The sequence below is a fragment of the Polypterus senegalus genome, chromosome 8 (genome assembly GCF_016835505.1).
Source record: "Polypterus senegalus isolate Bchr_013 chromosome 8, ASM1683550v1, whole genome shotgun sequence".
NCBI classification, from domain to species: Eukaryota; Metazoa; Chordata; class Cladistia; order Polypteriformes; family Polypteridae; genus Polypterus; species Polypterus senegalus.
This window is the reverse complement of record NC_053161.1, coordinates 2,629,394-2,645,271: the sequence shown is the minus strand read 5'-3', so window position 1 is coordinate 2,645,271 and position 15,878 is coordinate 2,629,394.

The window sequence follows — 15,878 nt, the reverse complement described above, 5'->3', positions numbered from 1 at the left end:
TCAACTGCCGGAAAAAAATAATAGCGTGCCGGCCATGTTTGTAGTGAATACTTACTGTCAAACCTAACCTGGAGAAAACTGGGTGGGAATTTACCTCACAAAAGATGGAAATGGGGACTTTTTTGATTCCTATGGAAATCATCCACACTTTATCTACTTCCTGAATGACATTTACTGTTTCTTAAGCAAAAACATTAACAACCAGCAGCTTCAAAATTGGTCCTCTGACAAATACAGTCATCACTGCCTCTTCTATCTGCGTCAGAGAGGAAAAGGACTCCCGTACTCCTCTGTAATAAAAAAGTATTCTGAGGACGTGAACAATGAGGACGTTCTGGTCTCTAAATTTGTTCGTTCCTGGCTTCCTTCACCGGGATCCCGTTTTTATCAGTACCCTTGCGTGCAAAGATCAGAAATCTATAAATATTTCAATAGACGGTTAAAGGATGATAACACTCTAATGAGATAAAATTGCATTTAACAAACAATTTTACAAATTAATAAGCAACCCATTCCAGTCTTTTTTTTCCCTCAGTTTCCGTCGGTAGGGGCTAACTTCAGTTTGATGAACAGGGAGGGTGGCAGTGGGCGGCTTAAAACTTTCAAGGAGTTCTCTCGTTTCATCATTAGGTACGACAGAAAATGGAATGTTCAAACCAGCCATGACGTTTACAAATTCCTTCCAACCATGCGGTCTCCTATGCTCAGGTATCGTATGAGATGCTGTCAGATTACATACCAAATCCACCATGTTGGAGCCGACCAAAGGTTTACCTTCTAACAGCAGCTCTCCACGATTATTCCAAAATGCATGATTGGGATTGACAGACATTTTATGTAAAACATTTTTCTTTGCTTTTACAGGCGCACTTCTCAAAACCTGTTGCCAAACCCTGTCCTCAGATACATTGACTGTTCTAACGTTCCAATTGACATTTTCTTCTTTTGACAATACGAGCGTCAGACTGCTAGTTTCTTTATCGGTCTTTTTAATTAGCGTCAGATATCTCTGCAAGATAGAGGTGTAAAGCTTCACCTTCTCGTCAGCCCCTATATCACAGCATTGCAGGACGTTTCTTATTTCCTTGTCCAGTTCAGTTTCTGTAGCGCTCAAGAGATTGTTCGGGTTAGCACCCTTTTGCTGAAAAAGAGACATTTGTTGCTGCGGTACCAAATACATTTTTTGAGCGTATTCCATGTTTATGCTCTAGAAGCTAATTAACTGGATATGAATGGCACGGCGACACTAAAGAGCCCCCAAAAAGCCTCCTTTCTGGTTCAAAATAGCTTTCTTCTTTTTTTAAGGTTAGTTTTCTGTCACTTATTTTTCTGAGAGATGTTTTATACTTCTTGAGTTGCTTAAACTGTTTGGGCGAAAGAGGTATATTACCTTTTAAAGTATTACAGGCTATTTCGGACAAGGCATTAATTAAATCATCAGAAGACCATGACTGTTACACCTGAAGTTGAAGCGGATGAGGGTTTAGATACCACAGAACAACCGGACATAACTGGCGCGACTGAGGAGGTTGAAGGGGTAGCTACAAATGGCTGTACAATTGGGGCTGAGGAAGCCGTGACAGGGGACAAGACTGAAGAAGGGCATATTGAAGCAGAGGCCCCCGAAGGGCTAGCTACAGAGGACAAGACTGAAGCAGAGGGGCATACTGAAGCAGAGGGACCAGAAGTGGTAGCTACAGGGGGCGAGACTGAAGCAGAGGGGCATACTGAAGCAGAGTACTGATGTAACCAAAGGGGTAGCTGAAACTGGTGTAACCATACTCTGAGAAACAAAAGGTTGAGCATTTACAGTTGGTGTTTGTTAGACCATGACTCGTTTGAGCATTCATATTTTCATTCAAAGACCGCTAAAACCTTTCTATCAAGTTATTTAATGTTATCATTTCATCGGAGGTGGCTACTGGACACAGGGTTTCTAAAAGGCAGTCAAGCTGGTCAAAATCAATGGGAGTGGTAACAGGTGAAAGAACTCTTATGGTAGCTATTATATTATTCATTTGTATCATGTTTTGATTTTGCCAATTAATATATTCCAATTCATTAAAATATCAGGGTGGAGGAGTAGGCATTTTTGGGGGCCGAAGAGAGTAACTAAGTTCATTCACCATGTCATGCAATAAACCAGCATTTTGAGAACCACTCCCAGCGTCTTAGTCCTCACTTGTGCGCCTTTTCCTGCTTTTACCATCGCCACTCATATTGCCTGACATTAATTGGAGAACAAGTTTTCTAAAATAGAGTACAATAAAATAACCTTTTCACGTAAATCTGGAGAAAGTGGTAAAAAGGTCTGGTAATGCACTTTGATCGAGTGCTGTTGGATTTTAAATTTCAGCCTTCAGCTCAGCAGTCTTAGTCCCTGGATCAATTCTTTTAGGTTTGCCGACTATTTGGGTGAGAAGTCCGGGAGATGATACAAACGGCGGCTAATCCCCAAGTATCTGAGTCAGTAATCCTGGTGACACGGGTTCTAAAAAAACAAGCAAGACTAAGTTTTCTTTAAAAATAAACATTTGTGGCACACTAGCACAATTAGTTCAACTTACCAGGCTGCGTGAAAGATGTTCAATAATAGACTGTCCAAAGGCCTTTGAGTCGATTCTAGAGGCTGACTGGAACCTTCCGAAGAATAACCACTCTTTGGAAGGGTTGAGTCTTCTGTTAAAAATTATATATTCAACTCCCAGCTCCTTATTTACCATACACACGATCCTTCAGGTGAAAGTAATATGGGGCTCTGGAGTCTCTTTAGTTTTTTTGTCTGAGGCAGGATTTTTAGTCTCAAAAAGACAATCTGTGGTAGCTATTAATTCTTCCAATTGCGTGCTCGTTAGGTGTAAAGAAGAATACAGGCCGGCCTCCATTTCTCCAATGTAAAGATTTAAGTTTGCACGTACTTAGACATTTCCAGTAAAAGTATTAAATCTGTGTGGTCATATAAACAACATTTCGATTTAAAAGTATGGCCGAAAGAAGAATTGACTCACTTTTTGAGCAACCAACAGGCCAGAAACTGCAACCTTCTGAAATAAGACAAAATACTTAATTTATAAAAACTTTGAGTGTTACAACTAGGCACAGTTTTTTCGATTTAAAAAGCAGAAAACCCACCTCTGGGTGAGACGTGGCTTAGAGATTGTTTTTCGTCGCTGGAACTATCCGATTTGAAATCGGATTTATAAAAGAATATCATTTAAGCAGTTTGAAGAGAGACGATCGTTAACAGCACATATTTCGATAATCTACACTTACCAACAATCACAAAAGTATTTTTACCATTGTCTGCCATCGTGGAAGAAAAAGCGAAATGGTCTACCTTTTAGAAAGAGCGCAGAAAAACTTGGAATGCTGAAAAAGTGAACGTGTTAGACAGCGAAGCAAAGCGCTTTATCTAGCCAAGTCATGCTCTGTACCGCCTTGGAAGGGTGGAGCAAAACACCCAGGACGTTTGGTAGAAAGCTCATAGGTGCGGAGTTGCTGATGTTCCTCCTCTAAGGGGCGGGGGCCCTTTGTAGCGGCAAAGAAGACTCATTCAAACGCTCACAGCTGTAAGGGTAACATCTAAGCAATAGGAAAAAGCGCCCCGTTATGTTTTACTGAGAGATCCTTGTGCTAAACGCAGACGTTTTATATGAGAAGTCATTTCTTAGATTGCCATGTGTACTTTAAAGATGATATAAATGGGGATACATGCAAACCATATGAAACGAGGTCAATTTTGACATTTACCTGATTAACGCAGTTAAAATACAGTATTGGAAAGAACTCGATAGATAAACTTTTTATCAAGTACCATAGACAGTGAGAACCCGTTGTGCTCAATGCAGAAGTTTTTAATAACTTTTCTTGCAAGCTTTTAAAGTTCATTGTGTATTTTGGTATATAAGAGTCGATAGTGAAAAATATTTCATCTAATAATATTGTTCACAGAGCGGCCGAATGTAAAAAGGCTTTGACATTTAGCCGATTAATAAGGCTAAAATATAGCCTCAAGTTAACATAACAAAGAGCCGGGTCTTATATTCTTTATTTTCAAACCCGTTGAATGGTGTGGGGCTGATTTAATAAAATGTCTTCTTTAATAATCGTAAGATTTTTCACTTTCATTAAATTAAAAAGCATGAATTTTATCAGCAGTGTGCTGTTTTAACAGCTGTGGATTTAACACTAAAGACTCTTTTCCAACAGTTTAAAATTGGCGGCCAAATAGTAAAACCACATGTGGCTTCCTATTAACTGTTTTAACAGCTGTGGATTTAACACTGAAGGTGTCCGTGTCCTGTGAAAGAAAGTTTAGTTCCCACGGTTTTTAAAAAGAGGCACACTTGCGTGGACTTGTCTTACAAGCAGGATAAGCATATATTTCATTTTATAGCGTTTTTAGAAAGTTACGGCTATGCAGGACTAAAAAAAGCATGATAAGTGTATATGTCATTTCTTAATATTAGTTTTGAATCTAGTGTCTTGAGTTTATAACTTAGAGCAGGAGAGTGAATATTTTTGTTTTTAGAAAGTTATGGCTATGCAGGCAAGATAAGTGTATGTTTAATTTCTTATTAGTTTTGAAACTAGTGTTTATAAAAAATAAAACCACATGTCAAGTTTATAGCTTATAAATCATATTAACATTATATATTTTCATATTTTTTATATTTGCATATTTTCATAAATCATTTGCATATTTTCGGGGCAGGGCTTAAGGTCATCAATCATCTATTTGACAGTATCTATCTGGTTAACTATCCCCCCAACCCCCCCGTACATTTGAACTTATGGGAACCTACAAATAACTTATAAGGAATCATAAAAAGTCTAAAAATTTACCACCTTAGCACAATGACATTTGTTTGTGGTTTCGGGGCGGTTGTTGGCCATTGCTATAACAATCTATCCCAGAAGTACTCAACACATGTCACACTAGCATCACAAACCATCAGGAGCAAAGGAGTAAAAAGAATGTGTGCCCAAGTTCACTGAATGGTGAATTTTCAGGAAATAACTGTAAAAATTTTGCCTCCAAACCCACCAGGTTTTGCTGCAGGGCTGTCTTAACAGCATTATAGGCCCCGGGGCAAAGCATTGCACTGGGGCCCCTACCTACACAACCACTCAGCAAGTCACAACAAACAGAGTAGTATGGTGCCCCTATGCTCGTGGGCCCCCTGGGCAACTGCACCAGCATGCCCATGCATTTTGACGACCCTGGTTTACTACAAAAACTGCTTTTGGGGGCTCCCTACTGACTAGGGGCCTCATGTATAACGCCATGCGTAGAAGTCACACAATAACATGGCGTAAGCACAAAAGCCAAAATGTGCTTACTCACAGAAAAATCCAGATGCATGAATCTGTGCGTACTCCAACTTCCACGTTCTTCCGCTATGTAAATCCCGGTCAGCGTGAAAAGTAACGCTCGTGCACGTGCCTTATGTCCCGCCCCAACTCCTCCCAGAATTACGCCTCTTTGAATATGCAAATCAATATAAATCGCCCTTTAAGCTCAGCCTTCTGTGAAAAGACAATGGGAAAAGCACAGGGGGAAATATAAGAATTTCAGCGAATACCAAGTGGAGGCAAAGGAAAAACATACTATTTAATTAAACCGTGGTATAATCAGCAAAAGGAAGTTGATTGAATGACACAGCGTGTTGGAGAAACTTGAAAGCTCAGATATCAAAGTCACTGTGAAAAGGCGAGTCGTAGCCCACCGACTGAGTGTCATATGAAAATTCATTATTAGGGTACAGACAAAAAAAAAAAAAAATAGGCACACAGTGGGGGAAAAAAAGCACGAAATGTCAACTTCAATCTCGAAATTTCTACTTTAATCACGTAGTTTATTTTGTCATTAAAGTAGAACATCATAAGCGTCATCTTAAAATCGTTTAATTAAGCAGTTTCTCAAATCACATCGTAATTAAAGTAGCACGTTAAATGCTTTGTTTTGTATTTGATCTTCTATGTGCTCTGTGTGTGTGAATCACTACTTGCTTCTTAAACCGGCTCTCTTCCTCCGACTGGACACAGAATCCATTACATTCGTGATATTACAGTTCTCTGAATAACTAAAATACTGAGATGTATACGTGATATCATTTTCATGATGATAGGAGTTAAAGCACGTTATTAAACATGGGTTTCACGGCACAGTGATTGTGTGTGACCTTTGACGAAATTATTTATTGCAGCAGTACTCATGGGCGGCTCTAGGCAGACAAAGAATCAGTGGCCCCTTTGCCCGCCAATGTCAATATGGTATCTTATGCACAGCGGATGGCCACGTCCATTGCGGACACTGCATAGCCATCTCGTGCTCATGACACAAGCGTTTAACTTTTGTCGAAATTTGCTGCTGCGTTTTTAGCTATGTCGTTATTTTCTCTTTCTGTTTTATATTCAATATATATTGGCATGGCCGCCCCTGTAGTCCTTGCTTTTCTTTCTCCAAGTAACCGATCGCCACACAATCAGCTCCTTAATAGACGTTAAGCCATCTGTAAGCTTAGAGCGCCGATTCTTCAAAACGTTTAAGGAACATTGAACTCTCTTCGTAGTACATGTTTAATTATTCTATCCTTCACGCCAGTCCCAGTGAAGAATATGGATTACTTAAATGAAGTTAAAGTTTTACCTGTATAATATAGCATATTTTGCTGCATTTCATCTTAAAAATAATATTGTCATCATATGTAAATGCGCGCTTTATAAAGTGGCTCAGGTTGTGCAATATTATAACTGTAGTGCAAGTTTACAGTGAGGTAATTGTACAAACAGTTCTACAAGGAGCAATTGATTGAGCACGTTTAAAGTTCTTGGGATGAAATTGTTTCTGAACTGCGAGGTCCGTACAGGAAAGGCTTTGAAACCTTTTGCCGTGGCTGAGGTAGCGTGTGCTCGAGTCTGTATCCCGATAATTCTCTTTCCGATCAGCTGCTGCTGTGATTCCCCCACTCAGATACAGTTATATAAATACTCCGAGTTGTGCAGTGAGAGTAATATGGAAATACATGATCCAGTGGAGAAGGAGAAGAAGAAGAAGCGAGCGTAACAACACTAAAGCAGTTATGATATTTGGAATACTATGGCTATTTCCTGGACCATTATATTGTTACAAGTTAATTACAATCAGATGCATTACACTAATAAACAATATACAGTTAGTTTCAGTGCATTTATAAAGCTGCGTCAGGAAGATGAGCAACCACACAGGAACAGTAGCATTGCTTTGACGCTGGGTGCCGCCAGTCTGCAAAATCGAGCGGAGAACTTGTGTACGAGAAGGTATGAGGTACCGTGGAAAAGTGCGTGGCTTTACGCCAAGTGTAGGTTTTATACATCGCAATTTGAACGTGGAAAAGTTCTTGTGCAACATTTCTGTGCGTACGCACCGTTTATACATGAGGCCCCAGGTCCCCATGTTAAACGACAAGCATAAAGCTACCCCACGTTTTAGTCAACCCACTCCACCCCCAAATAAAACCAAACATGCCTTACTTAGTGAAAGCTTGGACTCCCTCCATGGAATCCTGAGGTCTGTACTTACAAGTTCTCCTTCACTACAGGCTGCGAATTTCTTGCTTTACAACGCCAGTAACTATTGTCCATAAATCCATCCTGTCAGCATATCCAACAATTTTGAATCCATAAGGGAGCGATTTCAAGCCTGTCCGTTCCCTGTGCTCCACAGTTCAATGAAGTCCGCTCATAAAAGAAAAGCTGAGGCTGTTGTTTGTCGGACTTTTGACGCCAAAAGTTTGCCTTTCACTCGTTTGTGTCCACTGATGTTGAATTCCGCTGTAAAAGTCCGCTTTAAAAGCTCAACTCGTCATTATTTGTATGGCTAAAATAATAGATTAAGAGAAAGAGAAACAGAGCCGGGTAATGCGGCCATCCTAAAACACAGAAAAGACAAAATCGCATTCAAGGGTCTCATTTATGCCGTTAATTAGACATCAAAGAGCGTAGGTAACGGAGTCTGCTGGTCAATTCGGCCGCTTCACGTCTAATCGCTCTTTGTCTCGTGGATGTTTTACCACTACATGATTAGCAGTTATGATCCCCTGCCTTCAAACTCATATTTATGCTCTTCCGTTTCTTTCCAAATACTTCACTAACGGAAGTAACGATTCACAGGTGTCAAGGAGCCACGTTAGACAGTGACCTGCCCACCTCGTCGATAATTAAAAGCGCATCAAGTCAAACAAACCGCAACTGAAAACACGAAGTGCAGCACTTTAAAACTAAAAGATTTAGTTAGGGCCTGGGGATTGCAAACACGCTGCTCGTCCGAAATGTCTAATTAAGAAATCGGGCTGACCTGAAATCCCGTCGGCTTTGGAGTCGAACATCTCCAGCGTCATCTGCCTGTACATTTTAAACCTTCGACAATGTGCTGGTAAGTGTGCAAAAACAGCACACTTTTACCATGATTTAAATCGGTGGAACTGTAATAAAACGAAGAACATATGAATACGTCTACATAAATATAACACATAACGTTTTCCTCAACATCAAAAACATTGCTATGTCACATAACGCTGAAAGATCTTCTTTCTTCAGAGGTGATTCAGTAGGCCTGCTGATAACAAGGTTTTCACTACATTCACAAGGAAAACACTGAAAAACCTGAAATTCCTTAGACTGCTCTGTGACTCCACTGGTTTGTGCCTGCACATTGTTTTGGCCCTCTTTGCCATTCACTGGGGTCCTGTTATGCAGATGATGTGCCACCTTTTCCCCTTTGTACTTTTAAAGTTATTACAGTTTTGAATCTTTCTATGAAATGCCAATTTAGCTTTCCATAATGCAGATTTAGAAACTTATAATATAAAGATATACAGTATAGGCAACACTTTTTATAGGACTTTCTATATATGAAAGTAATGAAAAACTGAATAATTATCACTTCATGTTTTTGGTTCAGCAAGTCCTTATTGGGTCGGCAGTGTCATCGATCAGTAGTGTATTGCTTAGCACTCAAGCTCCTCAGTGATGTTGATGGTTGATCCTTCTCAGTTGATGGGTAAAATGTGGTCTGGGTGGAATTTCCATGTTCTCCTTGTTCTTGCATGAGTTTTCTTCCATGATCCAAAAAACATGGATGTTAGGTGACATGTAGAGGCAACACTAGTTGTGTGTGTCACCGAGTGTCTCTCTGTTTGTATGTGTCCTGTGATGAAACTGGAACATTTTCCAGGGGGTCCCCTGCCCAGCACCCTATGATGCTAGAGATTAATAAATTACTTGGACCCTGAGAAATGGGTATAAGTGCTTTAAAAATGTGCATGTGTATGTGTACACATCATTGTTTTCAACAAATCAAGCTTAGCAGAAGTTATATCTTTTCACTGTCCTTTGTAGAAAATTAGAAAACAGTATGAATGCAAAAAAGACATCAGTTACCAAGCATGAATGGGAAAGAATGCACTGCATACAGAAAAGTTTGTAAACTTAAATTTTCCACCAGGACAACACCAAAAAAAGTTAAATTTGTTAATTTAAACTTGGAGAGTTGACAGTAAGTCTTTTTTGCTTTTGATCTTCTTTGCTCTATTGAAGTAAAGCTTACCATTCTCAGACTGCACTCCACTCGAAATCTTTACGTTTTCTGAGAGGACATTCCACACATGCATCAAGGGTTGCAGATGATTTTGGACCACTCTTCCAGATAGCTGGATGACATGCTTCCCATGGCAGGCCATGGAACTTTTTTCTGGTTTGATTCCCAGAAGACAACTATGTGCCAAAGTCACAAAACTATGAAATCAAATAAATACAAATAACTGTTGTCTCTAATTGTTAAATTACAAACAAAATGCTTTTACTTAAAGAGGGTTTCGTTATGATTTCCCAAATAATTACATTTCATGTAACCCAACATGCCATTATGAACAAGTCTTTTAATAAGATAAAGTAGTTCCATGAGAATAACACAGAATATGATGAACCAAACAAAGTGTATATAAGGAAGAAGACTGAATAGTTTTGGCACCCCTTAAAAGAGCAAAAATATCGATATGAAAATTATATTATTTTTGTACCTTTGTAGAAATTCAAAGGTTAATGAGGCTTCTTCTTGGTATGTAAAGTTAAAAATGTAGAAACCTGAAAAGGCGTCTGCAGTTGCACTCAAATTATGTGGCAGAACTTCGCCCCTCACACACCACTTGGCTCCCAAGGCTCACCATCCACTTCTGTGCAGTCATGAGTGTGTCACCTGAAACAGATAATACACATACTGTATATTTTTCTATTTTACCTCAGGCTTAATAATTAGATGACATTCTACCATGAATGACTGAAAATAAAACACTCTTCAACTTTTTATCAAAGAGAGTTTCATTTTTTTTAAATTTCAGACAATATTAGGATTCTTCCCATTATGGAAAGTCAGCCTTCATGTGTTTAGTGTGTGAGATAGTGCAGTAGATTTGTCCTCAGTACTTCTTCTTGTCTGCTGTTGAGGGACCATCAAGGACATTCAATAAATGGGTTTGGCTCTTACGTACATAAACATTCACAGTAAATCAGTTCATGTGCACGGGTTGCACATCTGTGTATTCAACAAACCACGGATCGAAAAAAATAAAAGGCCTGAAATTCCAAAAAGCAAAAGGGCTTGGACACACACAGACTGCCTATTGGTGATCAGTACACTGATACTAAATTATTATTGTCTCTAAACAAAAGCCAGTCAAGCCCCAACTGTAAAGTACTGTGAAGTCCTCCACATCCCATTGTGTGCACCCTTTGTTACTGTGAAAAAAATCATCAACACAACCACTGGAAAGCTAAGAGGGAGCGTAAAGTGCCATCACACAATGAGAAAATACAAGTCTAGGTCTTTTGAAAAGTAATAATAATAATTTATTTTTTTGTATAGCCCAAAATCACACAAAGAATGCCACAATGGCCTTTAACAGGCCCTGTTTTTTGACAGCACCCCAGTGTTGACTTCGTAAGAAGACAAGAACAACTCCCAAAAAACAATTGTAGGTAAAAACAATGGAGGAAATCTTGGAAAAAGCAATTCAGTGAGAGACCCTTTTGAGCATGCAATTTCTGTCAAAAAATTAGGTAAATACAATTCAATACAAAGAAGAGAAAAGAAAGTAATCCTCTTCACAGATCTAGATGGCCTATCTATCATAGTGACCCGACATTTGCGCGATAGACATATGAGCTCCGACAAAATAGCGGCCATTAAAACGTGGCGTCAAAATCGCACCGACAAAATCGCGCCGACAAAATCGAGAAAGTTTCATTAAATATGAATTACTAGTTTAAAGCATATATAATAATTTTTATTTTAGAAGTCAATATTATGAGACACGGCATGCAGATAATCCTTAAGATCACGCCCTGCATATGTAGGAAGAATTGCAGCAAGACGTCTTGATAGTTGAGCGTATTTAGACTTGCTGGCTGCCTGACTGCTGGTAATTCCACTTTGTATACGACGTGTTATGCCAACTTTCGACTGAGTTATTTGTTCACGGCATGCCATTAGCAGTTATAACAGTTATAACCTAGCACATAATGTATGCATAATGCACACGTACGCGTCCCACTCTCTTGGCCTCTCTTGCAATTTTGTTGTGGCAATTTTGTCAAAAACCAGTTAGCGAGTTTGTCAGCGCGAGTTTGTCCGTCGCGGTTTTGTCGGCGCGAGTTTGTCTATCGCGCTTTTGTTGGTGAACCATCTATCATTGCCACTTCAGAAATACAATGCAATAGTACAATAGTAATAGTACAAGTACAAAGCAAAATGCAAGAGCAGATTATATCATATACCTGTATGAGGATTCATTTTTGTTCAGAGTCCTGTAGACATCAGCCAACAAACTACCTCCCCCTTACTGGCCATTCCTTAGCTGTGTTAGGGCCGGGCCAGTCAACTTCATGAAAGGACCCTTCTACCCAATGATTCTAATGCTCCTCTATCAGAGATGACTTTTCCATAGGCAGGCAAACAACCTGGCAATAGGGCTAGTGGCACCAATTGCCACATTTGAGTACCGAGAAGAGAAACAGAAGAGATGAGCATTAGTAACAAATTATAAATATCATATTACTTATATATTAGTGCTAATGATTAACAACAGAGATGCACAGTTAATCAGTAGCTCTAGTCAGGGTATGCTAAACTGAAGTAGCTAGTCTTCAGCAGGGATTTGAAAACTGAAACTGAAGGGTATCTCTTATAGTAGCAGGCAGACTATTCCACAGTTAAGGGGCCCTGTAACTAAAAGCTCAACCTCTCACTGTTACTTTTTTATCATGGGAATCAAAAGCAGATAGGTATCTTAAGATCTAAATGTGTGATCTGGTTTGTAAGTACTGATGTGCTGAGATAAGTAAGCCAGACCTGGGCCATTTAAGGCTTTCCATGTTAAAAGTAGGATTTTTGAAATCTACCATAAAGTTAACTGGGAGCCAGTGTAAGGACTTAAGAACTAGAGTAATTTGTTCATATTTTCTTGTTCTTATAATAATTCTTGCTGCAGCATTTTGAATTAACTAAAAGCTGTAGTACTTGGGTGTTGTACCATGTTAACCATTATGGATGTGGTAAGAAGTTAAGCAAAATGACACATTTTATTTGCTAACTATAAGGATTAAAATATGCAAGCTTTTGAAGCAACACGGGCCCCTTCTTCAAGCAAGATGTAATCAGGCAATGATTACATCTTGCCTGAAAGCTGTATAAAGAACAGTTTTAACATCCAGTGAACACCGCATTGCAGCAGTTAATCCTACTAGAAATAAATTCATAAATTAATTTCTCAGTATCCTGAATATTTAGAAAACACCTTAATTTTCCAAACTTTTAAAGATGGAAAAAACATGTCTTGGACAGTTTTGTAATGTGAGCTTTAAATGACATTTTGGAGCCAAAGATAATGCCTAGATTGTGGACTGATTCAGTAAAACTAATAGTGATTCCAACCAATTTAAATGATGACAAAATATTGTTGCAGTCAGCATTATTTCCTCCAATAATAAACATGTCTGTTTTATCTGTGTTTAAAGTTCTCATCCATTCACACCTTTAATTCACTAACACATCTAATTAAAGACAACATCGGAGAAAAGGTATTTGGTCTAAAACAAAGGTATAACTAGGTGTTATCTGCATATGATTGAAAATTAACATTATGTTTTCTAATGATAGATCCCATTGGAGGCATGAACAGTGAAAGCAGTAAAGACCCCAGTACTGAGCTTTGCGGAACTCCATATTGAACTTCTATGTATAATGATAGGCTACTGTCAGTGCATTTCTGTATGTACTGGAATTGATTTGATAAATAAGAACTAAACTAAGCAAGGACATTAACTGTAAGTCCAATTTCATTTTCCACCCTGTGCAGTAAAATAAAATGGTCAGTTGTGTCAAATGCTGCACTTAAGTCTAACAATATAATTACAGTGGAATTTCCCACATCACAGGATAGCAGAATGCCGTTTACAACACACGATAGTGCAGTTTCTGTAGTATGACTAGTATGGAACCCAGACTGGAATTTCTCAAATAAATTGTGATGCATAAGTGTGGGACTAAAGCTGACTGTCAACTACTATTCAAGTATTTTAGAGAGATAGGGTAAATTTGATGTGGGTCTTGTGGAAAGATAGCCCCCAGGTATATACAGACAAAACACACGTTTATTGCTGTCCTCTCTCTATTTAGCGCCACACAATGCTCTATTAGCCAAACTCAGTCCCTTCTTTCTCTCTCTGTCCTTAAATCCTTCTGCCGCCTCTACACCTCTCCCCACAAGCCCCATCTTCCTCCCCCCGACTCCGGCTGATGACTGGAGGGAGGCGGCCTCTTTCATCCCCACCCGGACATGCTCCAGGTTGTGACGCTATAGCCTCACCGTAATGCTGATACCTGGTGGATTAAATGGATATGGGGCAGGACTATCAAAGTTAAGTGTGAACAATATATCAGCAAGTTTACCACGGGGGAAAGATTTTCTTTTTCTTTTTCATTTAGGATTTTTCGGCTTACCCTCCGGTTGTTTAGTTTATTTTCTAGATGTTTTACCATATGGTTCTATTGCAAGTGTTGCGCGTAATCGATAGGGTTTTTTTTTCCCGTTTAACAAGGGCACAGACGCTAAATGCAGTCAGGTGCCTGGGAAGATCAAACGACAGCTATAGGGGGAGTCCAGGTTGCGTTAGTAGTGTACATGTATCGTAATCTCTAAGTTTGTTTATTAGTAACCTCGAGGTTAGGTATAAATGTGGTGTTTTGTTGTTTATTGTTTTATTATGTAGATGTTGTTGTCGGCTATTTTTGATTTGTACTAGCAGTGTACGATTTCCCCCGGCAGGACTTAAATGGTTCCTTCCTATCATTAGGTAAGCAGATCCTGGCAATGGAAAAGGCTTTAAATACTGTTGTGGCCGCAAGAACAGGAAAAAAAAAGGAAAAGGGAGAAAAAATAGGTAGTGCGAGGCACGCCAGCCTAAGAGGTGCCTAGTGGCTGAGCTGTTGGTTGCTGTAAAGGAGTGGGTTAAGCCCCTGAGGACCAAAAAAAAAACGACTCCTGAGATTTTTTTTTTGGAGGAGTTGTACTGGTGATCTGGACTGAAACAGAGTCTAGTTTTTGGTATTTTAAGGCTGCTCTGGACTTTTCATGAATGGGAATTGATTATATTAGGGTAAGAGCCTTGGTGTTTCCAAATTTCTATTTTTTGTCTTTTTTTTTTTTTCTTTTTCTTTATAATTTGATTATGTCTTATCACTGGATTATTTATACATTTTTGTCCATTTTTTTTTTTTTTGTATTTTTTTCCTTCAACAACTTTAATTTTTTTATCGTGGTATAAATAAATTACCTTCTGTTTTGAACATCTGCCTCTCTTGTTACTCCCTCAGTCCTGGTCGGTCCCAAACTACTAGCCGGCCAATCTGCTTTAGTAGATGGCTTGTGACACAGGTGCCCTCTGAACTTCCTGCAGCACTTCCTGGTGTGGCGGAAGTGTCTCATGAGCACCCAGAAGCATTCCGGGTGTCCTTGGTATTCCTTCCACCAGCACCTTTTCATCCGGGCGCCCCCTTGTGGGGGTCACAGGCCCCTATAGGGTTGAGCTTCCATGCTCCGTTCCTGTGGCCCCCATACAAACCGGGGCGGCTGCCCTCTCGTGGTCTGGGGGAGGCATAGTCCCTCTCCCAGTCCTTCCAGGCATCCCAGCTGGGCACAGCCCCAAGCCGCCCACCACAGTCTCTAATTATTAAGTACCAGGAATGGCGCACTGCACGATAACGTGCAGCAAATACACTTGACTTGAGCATTCATAGTTTTCATCCTCTTTCTCTGTACTTTTAGCATTCATTTGCTCAGAGGTTGATGTGCTTCTCTTCTTTTGTCAGCATTTTTTCTCATTGAAACTGATTAAGTCAGTGTTTGTGTTGCAATTAGTACGTTTACTTTAATTTTTCACTTAAGCTGGCACTTAAGTCTTCAGCCTGCCCCAAGAATGATTTAAGATAAAAAAAGAAGGGGAAGTGACAGCGAAGGGATGAGAACGGCGCCTGTACACATACACAGCATGTCCACCCTGCTGGCTGCTGCTGAGAATTTAATTCTACAATAAAATCAAAATAAAAAGCGGAATAACCTTTTGAGGTCAATCATCACCCCGAAAGCAGATAGTAGATGTCACGTAGTATGTGTGCCAAATTTCAGGTCAATATTTCAAATGGTTTACAAGCTACAGGTGATTTAAAATTCTGGACAGACAAACGAACAGCCACAGTAGCGTATTATATTGAAAGATCTATGGGTGAAGGTCTGACTTTTTAAGCAAAGGTTTGATAACTGACACCTTGAATGCATCAGGTA